The sequence below is a fragment of the Suncus etruscus genome, chromosome 3, assembly GCF_024139225.1.
Source record: "Suncus etruscus isolate mSunEtr1 chromosome 3, mSunEtr1.pri.cur, whole genome shotgun sequence".
In the NCBI taxonomy this organism is placed as follows: Eukaryota; Metazoa; Chordata; class Mammalia; order Eulipotyphla; family Soricidae; genus Suncus; species Suncus etruscus.
This window is the reverse complement of record NC_064850.1, coordinates 79,095,712-79,123,549: the sequence shown is the minus strand read 5'-3', so window position 1 is coordinate 79,123,549 and position 27,838 is coordinate 79,095,712. Positions and strand designations below refer to the sequence as shown.

General features: G+C 36.7%; 1 pseudogene; it reads right to left on the bottom strand.

Moving 5' to 3' along the window:
• The window catches only part of LOC126004369 (T-complex protein 1 subunit eta-like), a 127,693-nt pseudogene extending 100,866 nt beyond the window's left edge, over positions 1-26,827 (bottom strand).
• Between the last annotated feature and the right edge of the window lie 1,011 nt (positions 26,828-27,838).

The following is a 27,838-nucleotide window of genomic DNA, read 5'->3' as shown; positions in this document are numbered from 1 at the left end:
TGCAATACAACCATTGTATTCTATTGAGGCGGTTTAAAATCAGTTCAACAATTTGGAAACTAGTCAATTACATTAAAATAAATAAGCACACAAAATTGATATTATAAATAAATGTGTCCTTAATAATAATGCTTCCCTAACTTTGACTATTTTTATTGTGTTCTTGATTTCTGGCTATATCTTTCAGCCTACTCTATGCTTCATAGAAAAGCATATTGAACTTTTTAAAGACATGGAGTTACCTGTTCTCTCTTTTACAAATGCTTTCCCTTTTGTGTCAAATCCACTTAGCTCATTTATTCACTGACTAATTCTACTTATTCTTTAGTCTCTGAGAAATCTTTTCTAACCATGGCCCTTCCCACCATTTTGTGTGGAGAGCTGGGCTAAGATCCCACATTGTCCAGTGCTTCTCAAATAGTGGGGCGCACCCCCCCCCCACGGAGGAGCGTGAGGCTTCGTAAAGGGGAGCACATTTGACCTTGGCAAACACTTCATAACAAGCTAAGCTCCGTGTTTATGTCTCTGTATGTCTCTGGAGCTGAGAGTTGCTGTGTCCTGCTTCAAACCCCGCTTTGAAAAGCTATGCATTGCAAAACGTGCTCATTGTAGCCATTAATCCAGATATCACCTCTGATTAAAAAATCAGCTCAAATTACTTTATATATTTTTGTTTTGTAGGTTAAAGTTTTTTTTTAAATATAGATATTATTTACAGTCGCGCAGGGGGGGGCACAAAATGTTTTCTTCTTCCTAGGGGAGCATGAGAGAAAATAATTAAGAAGCACTGTCCTACATCCCAACAGACCTAGCACCTAACACACTGAGTTGACATTTGTCCATTTAACCGTGATTTATTCCAGATTACAGGAAAGTCAATTGTTTATTGTATATGCCTTAGTGTTCAATCTGTAAAATGTGTAAAGTTAGATCATTAGGCATTCTGATCATGGGGTATATTATGATTCAATGAATTAATACTTGTGTATCCAAAGACAATATCTGGCATATACTAGGTGCTTATAAATCAGCTATTATTTTGATACTTGAGAACAGTGACCATATATAACCTTTGTATATTTTAGCTCCTGTTCCAGTGCTGGAACAGATAAAATCATATTTATTAAATTTAAAAAAGAATATCATAAACTCTATGAGCAATAGAGATAGTCCAAAGGGTAGGGCATTTATCTCGCATGTGGCTGAACCTGTTTTGAATACAGTAGTCCATATGGTGTCTCAAGCCTGACAGGAATAATCTCTGAACACAGAGCTATGAATAAAGCTGGGCACAGCAGGTTGTGGTTCCAAACAAAAATAAACAAACAAAAAGAACTCTATTGATTAAATAATAGACTAAGAATATTGATATTTCTGAGATTCCTGTGGCTTTGCAGATTTACAGACTTACTCAAGCCGCCTCTTTAGTAAGTGGGTGAAGAACAAGGCTTTGACCACGGTAGAATCTTAGCTAGATGATTTTATGAATTTGATAGAACCTCTCTTCTTTCAGCAGGGAGGTGAATGCAAACTGCTTATGGAGCACAACACACTCAGAGGCTGAAGCTTAAAGAAAGCTAAAAGATACTGACATGTGTCCTCCATTCACTTAAAGGTAAATGCAAGAAGCAATGAATATATATGATGTGACAAATTGTTTGAGTTTAGACTCAGACAAAGACACACCTGGTTTTGCAGCTCAACTCTACAACATAACATGTATAACATCTTTGTCAGTCTCATAGCATTATCCATAAGTGAAAATGATAAACTCTGGAGTTAGACTTGAGTTAGAAAATTGATTTTTCTAGTTATAAAGGGACTGTATTAGAAAATTAATATTTATTAGTTGTATAGTATTGTAACATTACATAACCTCTTTAAATTTAAATTTGCCCATTAATAAAATGGAAATAGCAATAGTATCTGATAGGTTGTTGAGTGGACTAAATGAGACACAGGTAACTAGTTAGCATGGTGTGAGGATTCAGTAATGGTAACCTTGCCTTTGGTAAAGATAATGGTAACCTTAGTGGTGTTCTATGCTGTTTCATAAGATACATTGAGTACACATAGAATAAAAAGAATGCCAGTTTGTTGAGAAAAAGCTTAAAGGCATGTCTTTTGAGCTTCAAATTTAACACGTTCCCTGTAGGAGAAAATTTTATTAGAAGAATGGTAAACAAAGTGGAAGGTGATTTCTTTCAACTCTACATATTCAGAATTTTTTTCCTTTTTTTAAATTTAAACAACTTTATTACATACATGATTGTGTTTGGGTTTCAGTCATGTAAAGAACACCACCCATCACCAGTGCAACATTCCCATCACCAATTTCCCAAATCTCCCTCTTCCCCACCCAACCCCCGCCTGTACTCTAGACAGGCTTTCTATTTCCCTCATACATTCTCATTATTAGGATAGTTGAAAACGTAGTTATTTCTCTAACTAAACTCATCCCTGTTTGTGGTGAGCTTCATGAGGTGAGCTGTAAATTCCAGCTCTTTATTCTTTTGTGTCTGAAAGTTATTATGCTCCACATCACTAGTCATCAGGGTGATGCAAATGAAAACAACTATGAGGTACCACCCCACACCCCAGAGATTGGCACACATCACAAAGAATAAGAACAAGCAATGTTGGCAGGGATGTGGAGAGAAAGGAACTCTTATCCACTGCTGGTGGGAATACCATCTAGTTCAACCTTTATGGAAAGCAATATGGAGATTCCTCCAAAAACTGGAAATTGAGCTCCCATACAATCCAGCTATACCCTCCTAGGAATATACCCTAGGAACACAAAAATACAATACAAAAATCCCTTCCTTACACCTATATTCATTGCAGCACTATTTACCATAGCAAGACTTTGGAAACAGCCAAGATACCCTTCAACAGTTGAATGGCTAAAGAAACTGTGGTACATATCTGCAGCCGTCAGAAGAGATGAAGTCATGAAATTTTCCTATACATGAATGTACATGGAATCTATTATGCTGAGTGAAATAAGTCAGAGAGAGAGAGAGAGAAAGACGCAGAATGGTCTCACTCATCTATGGGTTTTAAGAAAAATAAAAGACATTCAGAATATTTTTTAATATTCTGGTTGCCCTGGTGGTTTATGGTTAGAAATGCCTTATCATATAGAAAAAATATCAATGACCATTTTCCTGATAAACCATGTCTTTAGACATAACATCGTGTAATATGATTACAAACTATTGTGGCATGCTCTTTTACTATAAAAAGCAAAGGAGCAAATGATGTTAATATTATTGGGTTTTTGTCCAGCTCCTGCCCAAGCCAGGAGCAATTTCTGAGTGCATAGCCAGGAGTAACCCCTGAGAAACCCTGAGCATCACCAAGTGTGGCCAAACAACAACAACAACAACAACAACAACTAAGAACAAAAGCTGCTAAATATCACTGTTATTCTTCAGACTACATTTTTGCATGCTTTACTTGCTTTGGGAACAAATATTCTCAAATTGTTCCAATTTGAACTGTTGGATTACATTCCATCTTGAGATCATGCTGATGTAGAGAGAATAAAAACCTAGTGAAATTTCTAGTTTAGCTGCTTCGCATTCCTCTTTACAATGGAAATATTTTGTTTATGTCTCTTGGCCTCTGTGGGCAGACTTTTGTGTATTTAATGAGCCTTAGAAAGAAACAATGGGTGCCATGGAGTAATTTACTGGTATTTCTTTTGTTGTGGCCTCATCAAAATGACCAGATAACCCAATTTATAATTACAGTAATTTACTTAAAAATATTGTGGGGATAAAAATTTTAAAATAGAATAAAGGGTTTAAAGAATTTTGGTTTTATACTCCTGAAGAAAAAACTTGAATATAAAATAGGCCACTGTGCATTTGAAAATTGCCATACTATTGTAATATTCTCATATTTATCTTCTGCTTTAAATCCAGCATTTACAGAAACCAAATTTCTGTACAGTTTTCTGTCTCCAAGCTTGTGATATCCTAAAGACTTAAAGAAACTTCTGGATATAAACATTTTTTACAGACGGCTTTGTTACTCCAAATATTTCCTTCACAGACATGATGTGTGCCAGGTTAGTGCCAGGTCCTGGGCTTTCTAGAGTGAAAAATGTGGACTCTGGGGTTCAATGACTTCAGTAGGGTGTGAACATATGCAATGTGTTAAAGTATGTATGTATTTATTTATGTATTTAAAAACTCCTGAAGTACTTGTAGAGTATCCAGGATAGAGAGGATTTCTATCTATAAAATAAGAAAAGCTGTCACTGAATAGGCTTCAAAGAACAGCCCATGCTTCAGTGTCCAGGGATTCTTTATTCTGATAGCATCACAAGCAATGACAATAGCATATTCTTGCAAAAGACATCTTCATCATGGGGCCAGAGTGGTAGCGCAAGTGGTAGGGTGTCAGCCTTGCACGTGCTAACCTAGGACTGACTGCGGTTCGATCCCCTGGCGTCCTATATGGTCCCCCAAGCCAGGAATAATTTCTGAGCATATAGCCAGGAGTGACTTCTGAGTGCCACCAGGTGTGCTCCCCCCCCAAAAAAAAAGACATCATTTATTCTTTGAGGTAGACTGGGCAAGTTGTATCACTCACAATTTACAAAATTAAGTCATGGTCAAAGGGAGAGAGTGACTGATTTTCATGGGTCTTTAATGGGGACAAGGAAGAAGATCAGGATATAAATCTGATCTTTCTGGGAATTACATAGTGTGTTTCCATATTCAAGATCCCCGAGAAGGTAAGATCTAAGTGTGTTGTTTGCTATACATTCTAATTGATACAGTTTCCCAACTAAAAAATGTGGGTGTGTCATTTATCTTGCTTGGGCAAGTCCAGCCCAGAGACCTTTAATTTGGGAAATCCTCATTTGGTTAAGGTAAGAGTTTAGACAACCAAAGAATATCCAAAAGCAAATGAGACTTCATGAAATCTCATATTTGAATTATTAGTCCTTTGGCAAAGAGAACTTGAGAGCTGGTAGAGACTCTGGCAGTCAGGTAGACAAATTTATAGCTAGGATTTTATATCTTTAAGTTGATTGTTTATGGTCCTTACTATAGTTCTGTGATGTAGATAAAATTACTTATAAACAAGGATACTGAGGTGAAGAAAAGTTAGTGGGATTGTCTACTGGACAAATCAGATATTGAGTGAGATTCTAATAACAATATTCAGAAAATATTTAGAACAGAATACTGAAAGCAAAGAATAAATGATTTGTAAAACTACTAATTGGTATTGAAGGAGACACTTTAATTTTTGCTAATTAGTGTGTACAAAAAATATTTTTGAAGACCTCACCTGAATAAACATTTCAATACTCTGACTTTAAGTTTGTTTTTGGTTTAACTCACTGCCAGTAGGACTCACTGATAACATGAAATCTCCTCTATACACAACTTGTCTGAGATGATGTGATATGTGGCATGATTTATCCAGAAGTGCTTGATGCTTGTCTGTCTGCTTCTTGTAGTACATTAGCCAAAAATAAATGTCATTTGGGTACATTAAAGCTTTTCATCATGTAATATATCATAGATGTTGTAGAGATTGCTGTAAATATGTATAAGAACTGGTGGTATAGCATGAAACCAACTCAAGAAACATTGATTTCAGAGTGAATGGAATATATAGGAACATCCCTCACATTAGTAATTTTCTACTTTTCTATATTCAGCCTGCAGATATGGCTTTCCTGAAACTTTATGACCCTGCTTCTTGTCTCAGCTAATGTTCATGTTTCAAATGTCAGGACAACAACAAATTCAGTTTTGTTGTCACAAGTGGGAGACTGATAAGAAATGGTGAAGAGTCACTAATAGTTTTGGAAACCAAACATGACAAGGTGCATATTACAGGAGACAATTACAGTACCTCAGGGGCATTCAGTAGAGTCTAATGCTGACTTTAATGGCCCAAGAATCCACTTGCCCTTTTCGTTTTCTCTGTTACCTCAAAGTAATGAAAACATTGAGAAATGTATTGTAACTATAAAACTGCAGCACCGTTCCTTTTCTGAAATAGTAAAGTTTGATTTATTGTGTTACTTGGAGAATGGCTTATTATACTTGAATCAAAAGGATAGCAGACCCAAGATAGTATGACTCACTCACTTTGTCTCTTTTACTTGGCAGCAGCTAGCAGTTCAGGATGAGGAGAGTTTGATATTACTTAGTCTGAGATGAGTAAATTTCAAGCTCAGAAATATCTTAAGAAATATTTAAGATCAGAAATATCTTAAAACTAATGTGGCCAGTTATAATGTTATTGATGCAACTCATGAAGATTTGCAAAAACTTTCCTAACTGGATGATAAAAAGAAATTCTAAAATATTAAATATAGCCACTAAATAATTATCCATTTCAGAAGGCACCAAAATTTTCACGAATTTATAACCCTGTGGCTTCTTTTATAACATTCTCTCGGAATGATAATGGCCTTGGTTATCTCTTATCCAAGAAAGCATCTCATAAGACAACCTGAAACTTTCCTCCCTCTCTCATTCTATGACATCATTTAAACAAAGGTCTGTTATGAAACTTGTGGCCTTTATTCAGAAATGATGATACAGGTGAGGGGGAGAGAGTGGAGAGAGCCAAAGGTCAACCCTCAGTTAACAAGCATTTAATTGATTGGAAACCAAGAAGGTATCTTCAGAGAGCATCAATGCAGTGAACAGGAGATGGGATTTAACCCTGCCTAACAGGGAGAAAATTATGTGAGTCAGAATTGGAGAGGATCAGTATGTACCTATCTTGACAGCAGTACTGTTCATGGTACTTACCTTGCATAAAGCTAATTCATATTCAATCCCTGGCATCCCATGTGGTCTCCAAGCCTGCCAGAGTGGTCCCTGAACACAAAACCAGGAGAAGACCCTAAACAACACTGGGAGGAACCAATAACAAAAAATATGTATAATAGACACATATTTAACATGCATGTTCTAGTTGTACTGTTAGATAGAATGAGATGTCTCATTTCTAGCAAATATGAATATAAGAGAAATAGTTAATTATCTGTATTTACTGTAAATAATTGTAACTACATTAGTTAAATAAATTAGTAAATCATGTCAGGATAATAAAATCTCAGAAGTGCTAAGGAAGGACAGAGTGTTAAGATGGAAAATATAGTAAGTAATCTTATTGCAGAGTATTGAGGAAAAAGGAAAAGAAATAATTGGTTTTGCAAATGAGTGACAGATGAAATTTCTGTTATTAACCCAAAGGGGAAGGAAGCCAGAATAAGAAAGTTGGGAAAGAAAAGACATGAAGGAGCACCTAAAAGATAGGCTTTCTGGCAAATTTTAGCCCTTTTTGAAAAATTAATATTCTAGTAAGCATCTCATGAAATACAACCATGTCCAGGAAAACGTCAAACAAATGTTTTGTTTTTAATTTTAGCATTTACTACATAACTTTGACATCGCCCATGGAAAATGGTAGATTAGAATTATGAGTAATGCCTCCCTGTACAATCTTACAGATAATACATGCTATAGACTAGGGAGTGACATTCAGATCATAGGCATTTGAATGTCACATTCTGCACTTTTCTCAGCTGTGTCACAGAGAATAGTGAAAGACTAGGGAGCTGAACACTAAATAAGCACAAAAGCAGCATTTTTTTTTCTGAGAAAAATGCCACAGTTGAGGAAGGAAGACTTAAGTCAGGACAGAAAAAGAACCTGAGTCTTAACCATACTTACCAAGCCAAGCCCTTAAAACTAGGTCAAAGTAACATCAAATAAGCACTCCCTGATGGCTTTCAGTAAAAGCAAAATGATATCTTCCTTGGATGAACCCACTGTTTCTTCATCTTCTTGGAATCACATGGTTTAAATTCTACAAAATATTATCATATTGGAGAACAAAAACACATGTGATTTTAATCATATGTATCATATAGAAAAACCAGAAACAAATAAAACAAATATAAACTTTTGGACTGTAAGACCAATTAATGATCACCAGAGAAAAGACTTTGGAAGGTTGGTAAAAGGGACAAAACGTGCAATTGTGTGAAAGTAGAATTGGGTTTTTCAGTGATTTATTTAATTAGTATATACACATACATGTTGATTTTTAATGATGCATACTGAAACTTGTAAAATTTAATCATTCAATCTTAAATAAAATAAATAAATTTAAAACAAAATTGAAAATAAGTAAAATTGTCTCATGTGCTGTCTGGATACATAGTAGCTGAGCCCATCTGGCCCACATCCTTTTTTCTTGAGATACAGACTTTCCAACCTTTATGCTGAACTGTATTCTGGTTTTTCTCTGCCTTTGAAGAAGCCTAACTTCTCACTTGAGCATGTTGCTTGCTGTTTTCTCTTATCTTCTCCCTCCCATTCCTCGCACATCCAAATAAAATCTGTTTGTAGTTAAAAAAAAAAGTCAAATTACATTTTTGGGAAGGTTTAGGGACATGCCTGGTAGTGCTAGGGGTTATCGTATTTTCCGGCATATAAGACAACTTTTGAAACAAAAAAAGTCAACCAAAATCGGGGGTCGTCTTATATGCCGAGTAATCCCAAAAAATGTTTCAATATGCCGCTAAACGAAAATTGTCTGAATATTGCCACAAAACAAATTTTTCAACTCGATCCTGCAGCAATCACTGCAAGGCTGCTCGGACCACCTCTCTAACTCAGCCAATCCAAGCAAGCTTTTTATGCATGCAAATTATACAGTGTTCTGGACCCGAATCTACACTGTAAAAAGCCTGCTCAGATTGGCCAGAGTCAGAGAGGAAGTCTATTACAGTATAACTTTTGAACCTTTGCTTGTTGTGATTGGCTCACTGTGGTACATACACTTGTAGCACAGGAACGTTCTGTCTGATACAGTGAATATAGGTCTAAACCTATGTTTTAACTGCAAAATTAGGGGGTCGTCTTATACACCCAGTCATTTTATACACCGGCAAATATGGTACTCCTGGCTCTGTACTCAAAAATAACTCCTGGCAGGCTCGGGGGACCATATCTGAGCCAGGGATCAATCCCGGGTCCATTCCAGGTTGGCCGTGTACAAGGCAATAGCCCTACCATTGTACAGCTCCAAAATTACATATTTAAATATTAAAATATTGTGATATTGAATAACTAAACCTAAAACATTTAAAAATATTAAATAGTTGATTAAATGTTTAACATTTTAATAAATTAAGAAATCTAAATAAAGAATAATAGGAAAGAATTTCAGGGAATATTTTTTAAAACAACCAAATAGAACTTTAGAAAGTTTAGAAACAAAAAAAATTAAATTGGGGCCGAAGAGATAGCATGGAGATAAGGCATTCACCTTGCATGCAGAAGGACGGTGGTTTGATTCCCGGTATCTCATATGCCCCCCCCAAGCCTGTCAGGAGCGATTTCTGAGCATAGAGCTAGGACAAACCCCTGAGCGCTGCCAGATGTGACCCCCCAAATAATTAATTGAATTAAATTAATGAAATCAGACCTGGTTGATGAGAAAATTAGTGAAATCCGTAAATCTATCAACATAATACACAGCATCAACAACAAGAAAAATAAAAATCACATGATCATATCAATAGATGCAGAGAAAGCATTTGATAAGGTCCAACACCCATTCTTGATCAAAACTCTCAGCAAGATGGGAATGAAAGGAACCTTTCTCAATCTAGTTAAAGCCATCTACCACAAGCCAATGGCAAATGTTATCCTCAATGAAGAAAAAGTAAAAGTCTTTTCTCTAAATTCTAGGGCAAGACAAGGCTGTCCTCTTTCACCACTCCTCCTCAACATAGTACTGGAAGTGCTTCCTATAGCGATCAGGCAAGAAAAAGATATCAAGGGAATCCAGATAGGAAAGGAAGAAGTCAAGCTCTCGCTGTTTGCAGATGACATGATACTCTACTTAGAAAACCCTAAACACTATACCAAAAAGCTTCTAGAAACAATAGACTCATTTAGCAAGGTGGCAGGCTACAAAATTAACACACCGAAATCAACGGCCTTTTTATATACCAATAACGATAGGGAAGAGATGGACATCAAGAAGGCAATCCCATTCACATTAGTGCCACACAAACTCAAATATCTTGGAGTCAACTTGACCAAAGACAAAAAGGACCTATACAAAGAAAACTATAAAGCCCTGCTCCAAGAAATAAGAGAGAACACATGGAAATGGAAACACATACCATGCTCATGGATTGGCAGGATTAACATCATCAAAATGGCAATACTCCCCAAAGCATTGTACAGATTTAATGCAATCCCTCTAAAGATACCCATGACATTTTTCAAACAAGTGGATCAAACACTTATGAAGTTCATCTGGAACAAAAAACACCCTTGAATAGCTAAAGCACTCCTAGGGAAAAGGAAAATGGGAGGCATTACTTTACCCAACTTTAAACTGTACTACAAAGCAATAGTTATCAAAACAGCAGGGTATTGGAATAAAGACAGACCCTCAGATCAGTGGAATAGGCTTGAGTTCTCAGACAATGTTCCCCAGACATGCAATCACCTAATTTTTGAAAAAGGAGAAAGAAATCCTTAGTGGAGCAGGGAAAACCTCTTCAACAAGTGATGCTGGCAAAACTGGTTAGCCACTTGCAAAAAAAGCGAACATAGACCCCCACTTAACATCATGTATGAAGGTAAAATCCAAATGGATTAAAGACCTTAATATCAGACCTGATACCATAAAGTATATAGAACAACACATAGGTAAAACACTTCATGACATTAAGACTAAAGGCATCTTCAAGAAGGAAACAGCACTTCCCAAACAAGTGGAAGCAGCGACAAACAGATGGGAATATATCACGCTGAGAAGCTTTTGCACCTCAAAAGAAATAGTGCCCAGGTTACAAGAGCCACCCACCATGTGGGAAAAACTATTCACCCAATACCTATCAGATAAGGGGCTAATATCCAAAATATACAGGGCACTAACAGAACTTTACAAAAAAAAATCTAATCCCATAAAAAATGGGGAGAAGAAATGAACAAACACTTTAATAAAAAAGAAATACAAATGGTCAAAAGGCACATGAAAAAATGCTCCTCATCACTAATCATCAGGGAGATGCAAATCAAAACAATGATGATATACCATCTCACACCACAGAGATTGGCACACATCACAAAGAATGAGAATAATTAGTGCTGGTGGGCATGTGGAGAGAAAGGAACTCTTATCCACTGCTGGTTGGAATGCTGTCTAGTCCAACCTCTATGGAAGGCGATATGGAGATTCCTCCAAGAACTGGAAATTGAGCTCTCATTAGACCCAGCTATTCCACTCCTAGGGATATACCCTAGGAATACAAGAATACAATACTAAAACCCCTTCTTCACACCTATATTTATTGCAGCATTATTCACAATAGCCAGGCTCTGCAAACAATCAAGATGGCTTTCAACAGACGAATGGCTAAAGAAACTGTGGTACACACAATAGAATATTATGCAGCTGTCAGGAGAGATGAAGTCATGAAATTTTCCTATATATGGATGTACATGGAATCTATCATGCTGAGTGAAATAAGTCAGAGGGGGAGAGAGAGACACTGAATAGTCTCACTCATCTATGGGTTCTAAGAAAAATAAAAGTCATTTTTGGAACAATCCTCAGAGACAATGAGAGGAGGGCTGGAACTTCCAGCTCACTCCATGAAGCTCACCACAAAGAGTGGTGAGTGCAGTTATAGAAATAACTACATTGAGAACTACCATAACCATGTGAATGAATGAGGGAACTGGAAAGCCTGTCTGGAGTACAGGTGGAGATGGGGTGGGATGGAGGGAGACTTGGGACATTGGTGGTGGGAATGTTGCACTGGTGAAGGGGGTGTTCTTTGCATGACTGAAACCTATTCATAATCATATTTGTAATCAAGATGTTTAAATAAAGAGAAAAGTTAAAAATATTTAGTTATGGGTCTAGAGATATGACTCAAATGGTAAAGTACATACCTTACATATGTGAGTGAGACTTAAACTGGTCTTGGGGGATGCTAGTGCGTTGACTTTCTTCTAACCAGTACTGCAGGACCTAGTCAACCCTCCTGAGTTCGGGAATACAGTCAGAATTATATTCCTTATAACAACAATAACAAAAATAGTTACAGTTATATTATAAAAATAGATGGAAGTTTGCTAAAGCCTCTTTATAATGAATTCTCTTAAAATTGAGGATTATGAAATAATTAAAAGAGAGATGACTAAGTAAACTAAAATTAAACAGTTACTAATGTCATATAAATTGATTGATTTTTTTAATTTTGTTTTTTTGGGGGACACAACTGTCAGTGCTCATGACTTACTCCTGGCTGTGTTCAGAAATTATTCCTGGTGGGTTTGGGGATCATGTGTAGTGCTGGAGATTGAATCCAGAATGATTGCAAATAGATAGAAAAGAATAAACAAGTGAATCAATTGTATAATATGATGAATAAACATGTCAGCGCATTTGAAAAAGATAAACATCTTAATACTTTAAAATATAACACATCAAAGTATAACATATCAATTCTGATTTAAAAAGGAGAAGCTGTAAGAGTTTTTGGAATAAACAGATTATTGGCCCAGATGATTAACATAAGCTAATGGTATCAATTTAATTAAAAGCAATGATTCTAGTTGTGTATATAATGTCTCATAACTCTAAAGGAATTCCAATAAAATATTATAAGGCCAGTGTAATTTTAATTTCAAAACTTTGTTAGATAGTAAAGACTTCTGATTTTACTTGAACTACAAAGATGTAAATATTTTAAAGCATGTAGGTACATGTATCTATTTGTATATAGGAGTCACACCAGTAGTTTCTAGGAAATGTTGTAGCAGTCAGAATCAAGCAAGACTTTACAATGTATTTTCTGGTTATAAATGTACATGTCAAAATTAATATAGCAAATCAATAATTAGTCCCAAGTTCAAGTTAGTATTCCAATTTTGTAGGAAAGGCATAATGGAGGAGAAGAATACAGTTTACAGATAAATTTAACATGAAGAGGAAACACTAGTTCTTCTTTAGACTGGTAATTTTTTTTTTAATTTTTTTTTTATTTAAACACCTTGATTACATACATGATTGTGTTTGGGTTTCAGTCATAAAAGGAACACCACCCATCACCAGTGCAACATTCCCATCACCCAAGTCCCAAATCTCCCTCCTCCCCCCCCAACCCCCGCCTGTACCCTAAACAGGCTCTACATTTCCCTCATACATTCTCAATATTAGGACAGTTCAAAATGTAGTTATTTCTCTAACTAAACTCATCACTCTTTGTGGTGAGCTTCCTGAGGTGAGCTGGAACTTCCAGCTCTTTTCTCTTTTGTGTCTGAAAATTATTATTACAAGGGTGTCTTTCATTTTTCTTAAAACCCATAGATGAGTGAGACCATTCTGCGTTTTTCTCTCTCTCTCTGACTTATTTCACTCAGCATAATAGATTCCATGTACATCCATGTATAGGAAAATTTCATGACTTCATCTCTCCTGACAGCTGCATAATATTCCATTGTGTATATGTACCACAGTTTCTTTAGCCATTCGTCTGTTGAAGGGCATCTTGGTTGTTTCCAGAGTCTTGCTATGGTAAATAGAGCTGCAATGAATATAGGTGTAAGGAAGGGGTTTTTGTATTGTATTTTTGTGTTCCTAGGGTATATTCCTAGGAGTGGTATAGCTGGATCGTATGGGAGCTCGATTTCCAGTTTTTGGAGGAATATCCATATCGCTTTCCATAAAGGTTGAACTAGACAGCATTCCCACCAGCAGTGGATAAGAGTTCCTTTCTCTCCACATCCCCGCCAACACTGTTTATTCTCATTCTTTGTGATGTGTGCCATTCTCTGGGGTGTGAGGTGGTATCTCATCGTTGTTTTGATTTGCATCTCCCTGATGATTAGTGATGTGGAACATTTTTTCATGTGTCTTTTGGCCATGCGTATTTCTTCTTTGTCAAAGTGTCTGTTCATTTCTTCTCCCCATTTTTTGATGGGGTTAGATGTTTTTTTCTTGTAAAGTTCTGTCAGTGCCTTGTATATTTTGGAGATTAGCCCCTTATCTGATGGGTATTGGGTGAATAGTTTAGACTGGTAATTTTCATTTTATAATGGTGTGTCATTATTTGATTATATTTATATATTTTAGCATAAGTTTTCAGTAGTTAGAAAATATGACATAATTTTAAGATATAAAAATATGTTGACTCTTTAACCTGTTCATGGATCAGAAGGATTAACATAATAAAAATGGCAATACTCTCCAAAGCATTGTACAGATTTAATGCAATTGAACTAAGGATACCCATGAAATTCTTCAAAGAAGTAGATCAAACACTCCTGGAATTCATTTGGAACAATAAACACCCACGAATAGCTAAAGCAACCCTTAGGAAAAAGAAGATGGGAAGCATCATTTTCCCCAAATTTAAATTACATTACAAAGGAATGGTCTTTAAAACAGTATTGTATTGGAATAAAGACAGACCCTTAGATCAATGGAATAGTCTTGAGCATTCAGAGAATGTTTCCCAAACATACAATCAATTAATCTTTGATAAAGGAGCAAGAAATGTAAAATGGAACAAGGAAAGCCTCTTCAACAAGTGATGCTGGACAAGTGGTCAGCCACATGCAAAAAAGTGAATTCAAACTTCCATCTAACAACATACACAACGGTCAAATCCAAATAGATTAGAGACCTTGATATCAGACCCCAAACCATAAGATATATAGAAGAACACATAGGTAAGACACTCCATGACATTGAGACCAAAGGCATCTTCAAGGAAGAAACAGCACTGTCCAAACAGGAAGAAGCAGAGATAAACAAATGAAAATATATTAAGCTGAGAAGCACCTCCTCCTCAAAGGAAATAGTGACAAGGATACAACGGCTATACACAGAATGAGAGAAACTATTTATCCAATATGTATCAGATAAGGGGCTATTCTAAGATATACAAGTCACTGACAGAATTTAACAAGAAAACAATTTAAACCCATAAAAAATGGGGAGACAAAATGAACAGATACTTTCTCAAAGAAGAAATAGAAGTAGCCAAAAGGCACATGAAAATATCCTCCACATCACTCACTAATCGTATTGGAAATGCAAATCAAAACAACAATGAGGTACCATCTCACACCACAGAGACTGGCACACATCACAAAGAACAGGATCAATCAGTGGTGGTGGAGTTGTGGGGAGAAAGAAACTCTCATTCACCCTTGTTCAGCCTTTATGAAAAACAATATGGAGATTCATCAAAAAACTGAAAATTGAGGGGCTGGAGTGGTGGCACAAGCGGTAAAGTGTCTGACTTGCCCATGCTAGTCTAGGACTGACCAGGTTTGACCCCCTGGGGTTCCATATGGTCCCTCAAGCCAGGAGTGATTTCTGAGCACATAGCCAGGAGTGACCCCTCAGCATCACCGGTTGTAGACCAAAAACAAACAAACAAACAAACAAAAACAAGAAACAAAAAACCTGGAAATTGAGTTTTCATATGATCCAACTATACTACTCCTAGGGATATACCCTAGGAACACAAAAACACAATACAAAAATGTCTTCTGCGCTCCTATATTTATTGCAGCAGCACTATTTACAATAGCTAGCATCTGAAAACACCCCAGGTGCCCAACAACAGATGGGTGGCTAAAGAAACTGTGGTAGATATACACAATGGAATACTATGCAGCCACTAGGAAAAATGAAGTTATGAAATTTTCCGATCCATGGATGGGCATGGAAACTATTATGCTGAGTGAAATAAGTCAGAGGGAGAGAGATAGACACAAAATAGTCTCACTCAACTATGGATTTTAAGAAAAATAAGACATTATTGTAATAAAACACAGAGATGATAGAGATTAAGGCTGGAAGGACTGGCCCACTATATGAAACTTACTACAAAGAGTGACATGACAATGGTAGTGAGTGAGAGAAATAGAATGCCTATCTTCAATAAAGGTAGTGGGCTAGTTGAGGAGGAGATGAGGGGCATTGGTGCTGGGAATGTTGCACTGATGAAGGGTGTGTGCTTTTCTAATGAAAACCTAACTACAAAAATGTTTGTAATCATTATGCTTAAATAGATATATTAAACATATGTTAACACTGGATAAAAGTGACTGAAAACATAGTTTTTTCTGCGTACATTTCTGGTTCCACCTATTTAAAACTTTAAGTGAAGACACTTCCTTGTGCCATATCTAATTTAGGGTACCAGGTAAAAGAGAGCCCAATTCTCCAGACTCCTAGATGAAGACATCCTATACAAGCACTTACTTTCTTAGTGTTTACTTGGTAGAAAGTAGAAGTTGACTCATTATTTATTCATTTTTAATTATTTGTATATATTTTCATTATAGTTTAAAGATAGAATTACAGTAATATTTAAGTTTATTGTTTTGCTGTACCAAATTGCCTTCCCATCTCTGCCCCCATTATTTGTTAATTGTCAGTAATGGTAGGTGCATGCTAATACTCATTATTTATTGATCAGGTTGCAGACAAATAAATTGTTGCAGCAGAAATTCCACTTCAGTTAGCCCATATACTCTATTGTACTCAGTGTCACATATGTTTACTAAATGCTTATTTGGGGACTACAGGATTTTCCCTTGATTTTACTTCTGGGGTTATTCTGGTGGTGATTGAAAGACCATATTTATTGCCAGAAATTCAAATCAACTCTCAAGGCAAACACCTTAATCCAAACACTATTTCCCCAGCCCCATTAAATGATTATTGACTATAGTACTGATGATGAAAATAATATACTTGCAATAAAGAATTCATTAAATTATCCTGGCAGAAATATACAACCTGTAAATAATAAATTCTGGCATTTATGTATGGTCACATAGCTTACAAAGTTTATCCTCAAAGACTAAGCAAGCAGTTTTGTCATAAATACCAACTCCCTGAAGGCTTCTTTCCTCTGGAGATTATGAGAATATGGGAGAATATCCATGGTAATTCTTTTTTTTTCTTTTTTTTTAATTTTTATTTTTAATTATGAGAACAAGGATGCAAAGAAAGAGGACAAGGTAAAGTTACAGTGGAAGGACAATCACCCATAACATAATTCTCAGAAGTCCCCTTGCTGATACCTTAACTTTGAAATTTCAGCCAAAGACATTAAGATAAATAAGACAGAATCCATGTACAATTACTTTGTCCCTCAAGTCCCTAGATTGTAACACATTATAATATTTCTTAACAGCACACAAGGCAATCCAAAGTCATAAAACTTACGTAACTCCTTAAACATTACAGGCATAGTATTTTCTTACATTTCCATATACATGCATATTAGCTTAAGTTAACCTCAAATTTTAAGTGAGTTCTTTTTAAGGATTAGAGTCAAAGGAGCACAGTAAAAATGGTGTTAGAGTGGCAATTGTTGTTTGCATAGGCCCACCAAAATATGAGGGACATGGAAAGAAATAACCTTGGCCTAAATACAAAGAGACCCGACCCCTGAAGTTTCCTGGCACAAGACCAACTCTAGGCTCCAGGCAAGCTAGATCGTCCAATCCAAGACATTGTTTGTAGTGCCAACACAGTTTTATTTTTCACACAGTCTCTGTTGTTGGTATCATGTTTCTGTATTAAAGATCCTGGAATCTGCATATCCTACATTGAAGTCAGGATGTGGAGTGTTCTCTCCTTTCACCTCACAATCAAAGGGCAATGCAGGGAGCCCTGTCCTGTAAGCAGGTCGTAGTTGTTGTTAAGTCTTCTCAGTGTTAAGGGAAGTCTCTTTTGAGCAGGTCGATGTCTGAGCAGTGTAGGGTCTTCCGTGGTAGAGGATTGCTTCCAGGTGATGTTATAGACCAGCCTGGATGTTTTGTGGATGGCTTCCCTGGTTCAGGGGAGAATGGAAAATGCCCTTTCTTCTGAGGTCTGTGCCAGGTCGTTATGTCAATGTTCAGGGTGTAAGGTCCCTTTGCACTACAAGATTTGTGTGTTCCAATCTCTATTAGATAGGATCTTATTTGTATGTATAGTATTTTCCCATTTTAATGTGCCTATGCAAATAAGAAGCAATGCCACATGGTGTTATTGTCACATATGGGGGCCATAAGAACAATTCCAATTATTTCCATGATACGGTTCAATCATAAGCATTAAACTGGGGGACTCTTTCACCAAAATTTCTCGTTAAACAGCTCAAAAAAGAAGATATAAAGTGGTTAGAATCGTCACTGTATAAGACAACATTTAGTAAGAATTATAGCTGTCAGAGAAGAAACACAAAATATTCTAAAGAAATACGTGTCCATTATATGTATCTTGAAACAGTTTGGGGTTGTCATACACAATGCACAGCTGTGGACTGTGATTAGGATTGTACACTACTGAAGTTAAAAAGAGTAATGTAGGTTAGTGACGTTTGGGAGGGGGTTAGAGAGTTAAGGAGTAAAAAAGAGCTTCGTAGGGGTGTGGGAAAGGGCAGAATGCAAAATGAACATTCTGTATATGCAAAACATAACAAAAGAATAAGAAATACTCTTAATACATGAAGTACGCACGGGGGCGTGAGCCCCCGCGCGGTTCTGTAGTTTTTGGATGCCTAGGGAAGAATTTCTCACCCCCCCCCCCAGGGCCCGATTAACCAGGCGTGGCCCTGAAGACCCGCCTGGTGTGGGGGGGAATCTTGTTCGCCTGGACTAAGTGGTCAGCCCAGGGGGCCTATGGCTAGCTGTCCTGCCCAGAGCCCCCAACATACCAGTCAAACACCCCAGAAATCCTGGCATGCGGAGTGTTCTGAGCCCAGCCGTGCCTCATCCATGGTAATTCTAACTCCCTCCTTCATCTATCTGCTGGTCTCAGCCTTTTAAGAAAGGTAATGAGATTGGGGGTGTGGGTGGGGTTAGCACTCTTGTTGATTTTGATTTCTTGGTCTTGAAGAATTCTCTACAGAGCTTTGCGATGAGGCAAATGATGCTTTATCTGTTTCCAAAGAGAATTTGAGCATCTTCAGGCTAGGTTATCACAGGGAAGGACACTCATGAAATATAAATCCACAAGTAAATCACCAGGGTGTCATGTCTGACAGTGTTACATTTCTTTGTTCAGAGAGTGGCAGGACCACCTGCTTCTTTATTCTCAGCATCAGTTACAGCCATGAAGGTAGACTTAAAAGAGAAAAAGAAAATCCCTCTGAAAAAATGGTTGGTATTGATTTGTCAACAAATATCATAAAATAGGAACTTTGTACCTTCATTTATTCAGACAGAAACATTTAAATGAATAGCTTCTGTTTTTCATTTTTATCTTCTTGGGTCACAGCAACTATTGAAGCTTATATATAAGACCCATGAGACTTCTGTCAGCTATGCTTCAATTGTAATCACAGTGATAAATAGATTTTGTTATATCAAACCATAGACTTAAGGGATGTTTGATGCCTCTTCCAAACTCATTTTTTTCTAGACTCAAATAATCCTACAATTCAAAATATCAGAGCAACAGTAGACATTTCTCTATATAAACACCATATCCAGTGGATTTTATAGGCAGGTTTTCCAAAAGAAACAATTGATTTCAATCACATAGAAACTTCTGTAAAACTGGGAAACGCTCCTCAAGTTATTATCAGATTCTTTATTAACACAGATATATACACAAAATAAAACTATAGATACACAACATGGAAAGCCTGAGTACTTCCTTTCTTAGTAAATTACATATAAGTTTCTCATTTACCTGGGCCATGAAAATGTTGGGCCACCAATGGTTTTACCATATAATCCTAAATTAAGTTGGAGAGAACAACTTCACAGTAAAGCATAATTGGGTTCCAATTTCAGTGCTACACATGTAGCTCCAAAAATATTTCACATAAATTATTTCAGTAGTTTTATTTAAAAATACTTTACACATGGATGGACATGGAAACTATTATGTTGAGTGAAATAAGTCAGAGAGAGATAGACACATAATTGTCTCACTCATCTCTGGGATTTAAGAAAAATTAAAGACATTATTGTAATAATAAACAGACAAGATAGATAAGGGCTAGAAGGACTGGCTCGCAATATGAAGCTTACCACAAAAAGTAGTGAGTACAGATAAAGAAATAACTACACTAACAACTATCATGACAATGGGAGTAAGTGAGAGACAGGCAGGGGATGGAGAAGGAGGAAGATGGGAGCATTGGTGGTGGTAAGGTTGCACTGGTGAAAGGGGTGTTCTTTTTTATAACTAAAACCTACCTACAAACATGTTCGTAATCACAGCACTTAACTAAAGATATTGTAAAAATGTAAAAATAATTCACTATTTTTTAAATATAATTTTAATTTGATCATAGTGGCTTACATATTGTTGACAATAATATTTTAGGTAAATATTTACATAAAATCAGGGGGGATTCCCATCACCAAATTGTCCTCCCTACACCTTTTTTGTCCTATCTCCCATATCCTCTTCCCTCACCCCCAGGACTGCTAGAATATGTGGTCCCCTATGTACCTATCCTACTACATAGTAGTCTTGCACCTGTTTGGTCTTGGTGCCTCCCTTATTTCCCCCTCTAATTGGGAGGCAGGACTAGCTAGTTTTTGTTTGAAGAAGGGAAGAGTAATAAACTGGGATAAAAGTCTAATACTCCGAAAGTAGGCGGAATCCTTCTAGAGGCTCTCATCATCGATTTGAAAGATGAAGGAGAAAAAGATGAAACACTCCACCAGTACAAAAAGAAATGTCAAATATCCAGTGAGGACTCCAACAATAACGATAAGCACCACAAAAAAACCAAAAAAAAAAAAAAAAAAAAAAAAAAACCCCGCCATGGTCTTGAGATAAGAAACATGGCATAGCACATAAAGAAAGAAAAGAAGAGAAAAAAGTAGGTATAACTGGGGATAACAGCTTCAATAACCACACCCAAACAGAGAAATCGACCAAAAATAGATAGGTAAATAAAAATAATAATAATAATAAATGAAGATAAAAAGTAATATATAAAAAGTAGACAATGTTTTGTGCTGTTTGCTTTTTTGTTTTTTCCCTCCTGCCCTGGCACAGTAAATATTGGGGTCATTTGAAAAGGAATTCACTTGGCCTAAGAGATATGGGGTTTCTCCGTCCTTGGAGTATATTTAATTCACTATTTTTTAAATTACAATTTTGTTAACACTATTGCAAACATGGTTTACATGGTTTTCACGGTTTTGATGAACAAAGTTACTATACATTCAGTACCACCAAAGTGTGCCAAAACTACTTCTATACGTAAAGACACCTCTAGTCTACTGTGGGGTCTTCGCTTGCAGTTTTGCACAAGAAATCAGACATGGAGAAAGGTGCATTTTAGCCAGGGGTTGTCGAGCATCTTCTTGGTTCTTACTGAGCCAGCCAAGGTCCTTTCTCTCTACTGTTTTCCCTGCCACTTTTATTAGCCAGAGTTAACTTAAAAATCACCCGAGGGTTAGACATAATTAAGAGTACTTGTGCTAACTAACTCAGAAAAGGTGAAAATATGGGGTCTGAGAGATAGCACAGCCGCAGGGCATTTTCCTTGCACCTGGCTTACCTGGGACAGTTAGATCCTCTGCATCCCATTTGGATCCCAGCCTTCCAGGAGTGATTTCTGAGTGCAGAGCCAGGAGTAACTCCTGAATGCTGTCAGATGTGGCCCAAAAACCAAAAAAAAAAAAAAAAAAAAAAGAAATGATGAGAGAAAGCAGTAAAAAGTGATTTTACAGGTGTCTGACAACAATCTCCCCTCTTCTATTTGTTAAAAAGATTCTTGGATGGGGTAAATATCAGATAGTGGTCAGTTGATGAAGTAATCTATTGGTGAAGAGCAGTCAGGGTGATGATGATCTCCTGTGGCTGCTGATTGGAATCATCGGTCAAAAATCCACTCGAAAAAGCTGCTTCATGTGGTCAGTTCAGTTGCAAGCAGTGACTCTATCTCTCTTAGCACGAATCTGAAAAGATACAGGAGGGAACACTCTGAGGCCAAGACGGAAAGTGTTAGAGGGATAGAGAAAAGGCTTTCTTTACAACACAGACATCCACATATTCACAGTTGATCAGTACCCAGTGCCCATTGCCCTCAATTGGCGATAGCTGGTTGAGGGGCCTCGGGTCTCTCACAAAGCACCCTCTGCAAAAGGGTGGGGGCACCAGTGTCTGTGACACTGTTCTGAAGTCTTCTGTTTGCTCCCCTTTACTGCGGCCTCAGCTCGGTGAGGCCAAAGATGGAAGTGGTGGAATTTATTTCAATTTGGTGAAAAGTGGCTGCCTTGTACTGGAATTACCTACCCTTGCCCTGGCTATGTTAGAAGCTTCACCTTTATGTCCTTTCACAATATCAAACTCCACAATTTCCCCATCTCCAATGCTGCTCCAATGATTGTTTTCTTGATAGCTATCCAGTGAACAAAGACGTCACACTTAGTGTTATTTTTTTTAATGAATCCATAGCCATTTTAAACATTGCACCATTTAACAGTACCTAATACTTGAATTGCCAGTACCAGCTTATCCATCTCCAAATCCATCTCCTGTATAGACCCTGGGAGAATCTTTGAGTGAGAACTCTTTTCTCTGCACATATTTGTCAGGCATCTTTAATGCAATTTTGCTTATCCCGCCAGGCCCAGTACTAGCCTTAGGAAAGTCTTTTGAGTATTTTTTTTCTTGTTAAGTTCTGTCAATACCTTGTATATCTTAGATATTAGTCCCTTATCTGATGGAAATTGAGTGAATAGTTTCTCCTATTCTGTGGGTGGCTTTTGTATCTTAGTCACTATTTCCTTTGAGATGCAGAAGCTTCTAAGCTTAATATATGCCCATCTGTTTATCTCTGCTTCCACTTGTTTGGAGAGTGCTGTTTCCTCCTTGAAGATGCCTTTTGTTTCAGTATCATGGAGTGTTTTACCTACGTGTTGTTCTATATACCTTATGGTTTCAGAGGACTCTTCACTACTGTAAAAACATTCTTCCCTTTTGGGACATGTGTATGGGAGAATTTTTAACAAATATGCCATGTTTAGTTTTTTCTTGAAAAATGTTGGTAAATAACCAGTGTGCGGTAACTCAGAAGGGGGTTATGTAAGCTAATACTTCAGTAGAGGGTATAGCCATTCAGTGCAACAGAAGTGGGCTGGCATGGTGATACCCGTTTTATTATTCAGTACCGGAAAAATTTGGTAGCCCATTCACTGTTTTGAAGTTTTCAACTCCCTGCACAAGTTCCTGTGAAGTCTTAACTCCTTATGAGGTCTCAGCTTGCAATTTTGCACAAGAAACCAGACAGTCATGAGGAAAAGTACGTTTTGGCCAGAGGTTGTCAAGAAGCTCCTTGGATCTTACTGAGCAAGTCACACTTATAGCTCTCTTCTGCTTTCCCTGCCACTTTTATTAGTCAGAGTTCAACACAAATCATTTGATGGCCAGGGTTGATATAATTAAAGGTTCTTGAGTTAATTAACTCAGAAAAAAAGAGAAAGTAAAAAGTGCTTTTACAGGTGTCTGACAATAGTAAGCCTCTTCCTTCTTTCCCCCTACTATTTGATAGAATACATTTTTTTAAATCAAATACCAATTGTAAACAAATACCAACCTGTATTTGTTCTTCTCCCTATGACTTAATTTACTCGATGCCCTCCCATTCTATCTAAGTTACATAGCTTCATAGTATTTCATTGGAATTCTGTAGAATTCTACAATTATTTATCCATTAATTAGTCATTAACATTTGGTTATTTTCATATTCTTGTTATTGAACTAAGTGCTAAATAAACATGGTGTGCACATATAAATCTTTAAATTACGGTTTTGTGTGTGCCTCCTTTTTTAAAGCAAAAATAAAAGACAATAACATTGACAACAATGCAAAAAGTTTGTATTGCATTATTTTTAGTGTTTAATCTTACCTTTATTTTTAATTTTTGGAGGGGAGAAGCACAGACAGCAGTGCTTAGGGCTTACTTCTGCCTGGCTTCATACTCGGGTTTCATACTCATGATGGTCCACATAAAAAAGACTTGGAAGATTGAATTCAGGCCAGCCACAAGCAAGGTAAATACCCTAATGCTGTGCTATCACTTTAGCCCCACTTTTAAATTATTTAATCTTCTTTACTACTTTTACTATAATATATAAAAACACTTTTGATTCTATTCTTATTTCTCTAAAATTTAGTGGCCACAGAGGAATCTCTCTTTCCAATCTATTTTGACTATCTCAATGTGAAAATGCAAACAATAATGGCTTCTTAAATGAATAAAGCTTTAAAAATTTACACACTATAGGCTTGCTCTTTCAATTTGATGTTCTTCCTTGAATATCTCTCTTCTCTAAGCTCTCTTTGTGTATTTTTTTCTGCTTTTGTCTTTTTTTTTTTCTTTTGTGTGTCTCTTTCTGTTTTTATATACTGGAAAAGTCCATGTTCTCTTTTAAATATATAATCATCTCTTTCTCTTTGCTTATGTTAAGTAAATTTTGTTCAATAAAAATTGTCTTGATTTATTAAAATTTTCAAACGTGTGAAAATTCTTTATTTTTAAATCAATGTTATTTAAAAACCCATTGATAAGTTTAAATATTGTTTTTAATTGCTATTTTAATGCAGGATATTATACAACAGACATAACATGAGCATAGAATTAAAAGTAATCCAATTTTCTTATTTCAGATTCTAATTCCTTTTTCAAAAAAATCAACAAAAATTGAAACTATGTAGTGAAACTTTCACCATCATAAAGAATAAAACAAAGATGACTACCTGCCCAAGTCAGTAGTCAACACTTTAAAAAGAGGATCATCACTAAGCTCTGAAAATTTTTGACTGCATCAGACTCAAGTTCTAACTCTGCTACTTTTTGTTTTGTATATTTGTTATTTTCAATTTGCTTATTTTACATTTTAAAATTTATTTAAAGAAAATGCATCAGATATTTGACAGTTTATCATAATATAGTTGTTTTCTTTTTTGGGGGGGGGCACACCCGTTTGACGCTCAGGGGTTACTCCTGGCTATGCACTCAGAAATTGCCCCTGGCTTGGGGGGGACCATATGGGATGCCGGGGGATTGAACCACTGTCCATCCTATGCTAGCGCTTGCAAGGCAGACACCTTACCTCTAGCGCTACCTTCCCGGCCCCAATATAGTTGTTTTCTAATAAGCAAAATCAAGTTATTGAAGTAAAGAAAATAAAAAGGAAGAGAAGAAAGTTAGATAAGAAAAAAAGAAAATGTACAGTAGCAAGGACATTTGTGAAAATTAGTGTATGTCCAATGAAGTCATTAATAAAATGGCAGAAGGTTTAGTAAACTATTGTTGACAGCTGTTCATTCTGTTAAATTGATGTTTTCCTATAGGGATGATAGCATCAAAAGATGAAATTATCCAGATATCACTACAGTTACTGATACACAGCTGCCAGATCTCCTGGAAGAGGAAGATATTTAGGAAGTGTGCATACACTCACTGAAAAAAAAAAAAACCCTGGTGGTATCAGCCCCCAAATCAGCGTACCTGAAGTTTGGTCAGATTGGTGTCCTAAAGGGAATTGTAGAGGGTCAGCGATGAGGCAGGGCATTCAGCAAAATGGTGATTGTAGATCTGTAAAGTAGTTATAATAATTCATGTAGTTATTAATAATAATTAATACTAAATATATAAAAAATCTATCGAAGTAATGCCACACAATAGCTATAATATTAAACATTTTCTTTTTCATCTAGTTATTATCCCATAATTATTATATATTATTTTTCTTCATTGCTCTTCTTTTTACCTTTTTTTGTTCCATCTCTTTAACTCTCAATTCAGCCTTTCTCCAATCTTTGATAATTCCTCCTGCTTCATAGATTATTGTTATTTTTATGTTAGATGGTTTAAAACTTTTATTTGATAAGGCTATAATATTTATTACAATATTTTTGAAGGCAAGTACAATACATTTATAGTTTTAATTCAATTTTATTTATGTAGATTTCTGGTTACTTAGATCATCATTGATAAACATTTATTAGTTTTGTTCTTTTCATGAAAACCTTTTGAATTCTGACGTGTCTCCATTTGCTTAGGAATGCTTCTAATTTCTGTTAGGCTTTTCCTACCTTTTTGACTTTAATAATAAGGTATTGTTCCATATGGATTGAATACCATCATGGAAATGATTCTCTAGGACCTTCTGGATTGTTTCCACAGAATGAAGGACACTGATACTGCTCTGTTGTATGCTTCACTGGGATTCATTGATGTCTAATCAGACAGCAATGGGGGAAATGGCAAGTGGTTTTACCTCATCAAAATTATTGAGAATCAGAGCTGCTGCCAGAGTTACCTCTTGACAGGTAAATGGGAACTTGGACGCTTTTCATATCCACAGGAGAGCCAGATTATTTTCTGTGCATAACAGTGATCTAATTTTATTAATTATTAAATAGTGACAGCTTCTCCTCCTACTCCCTAGTATTCATAGAATACACAGAGACTAATTTTGCTAGTTTAAATGTAGTAGTATTTAGGTCTGATCACATATATGGTCAAGCTTGTAGCAGATTTTTGCCAGTGGAAGTTGCCTGGGTGGCTTCTGTGATGCAGAAAAGAGAGGCAGCAGTTTAAAGAAGGAAATTAATCACTTTCACTCCACCTCCATCTGTCACCCAGGGAAGTACCTGGAAGATTTAGAATGGAAAGTCTTGGATGAAACACATGGCATAAATTCCCAGCACCACACAACAGCCCATCGAATTATACCTGAAGTCCACTTGCTCTGCACAGCATGGGCGATGATCGCTGCCACCTAATTTTTCTCTGGAAGCCATGTAAACTGGCTGGAGTGAGTCCACTTTTTGTTTGTTTGTTTCTGGGCCCCACCTGGTGGCTTTCTGGTGTCTCACTTGGCCCTGCACTCAGAAATCGCTCCTGGCATGCTCAGGGGGCCATACAGGATGCTGGGGATTAAACTAAGGTCTGTCCTGAGTTTGCAAGGCAAATGCCCTACCACTGTGCTATTGCTCCAGATCTTGCTCTTTTCTGGAAAGGAAAGGTTTGTCACCTTTCCCTCAGCAAAGAATTGTGGGAAGAGAGGAATAGTGAAGTATAAGTTTATTGGTTGAAGTAAAGAGAGAGAAAGTGAGAGGTAGGTTAAGATATGTGCTCAAGAGACACAGGCTTCTCCAAAATGGAAAAAGCCTAAAGTACTATTTTGGGGAAGGTCAAATATGGATACTTTCCATATCTGCCTTTACTCCAAATTTTTTACACAAATAGGAGTTAATGAGGATTTTTTTGGTGGGGAGAAGCATTGAACTCTGGTGGTCCATTCTTGCATTCTTGTCACATCCTTTGATCATGCATCCTGCCATCCTGCCATTTCTCCTCTTTAGCTTTAGCCTGGACCTCTGCATCTCAAATACTTTCCTCTGACTCCTGATACGGTTCCTTTGTATGAAAGGCATTCATGCCTTTGGACTGATATTAGATATCTGATGCAATTTCTCCCCAGCATATGTTAACAAAACCCTTTAATCTTCCTGTCTGCCACAAGATGACCCCTTCTAAGCTCAGAAGTTCAAATGCCCTCTGAAAGCATGGCACTCATCTCTCCCTGTCCCTTTTGCTTGGGTTCCCAAAAACAGCTTCATGGGAGTTTTGAGTCAACTGGAGGGTAATAGAGAGACTCATTAATTGTCCTAAGCTGTGCTTTCAGAGAAGACTCAAGGAATGTAGCATTTTATGTATGCTTTCAAATCTGTCTTTGTGTGTTGTTTAACATTTAGTGCCCTGATAACTTCTCCAGGTAGCTTTGAATACCCACATTTTACAGAAAGAAT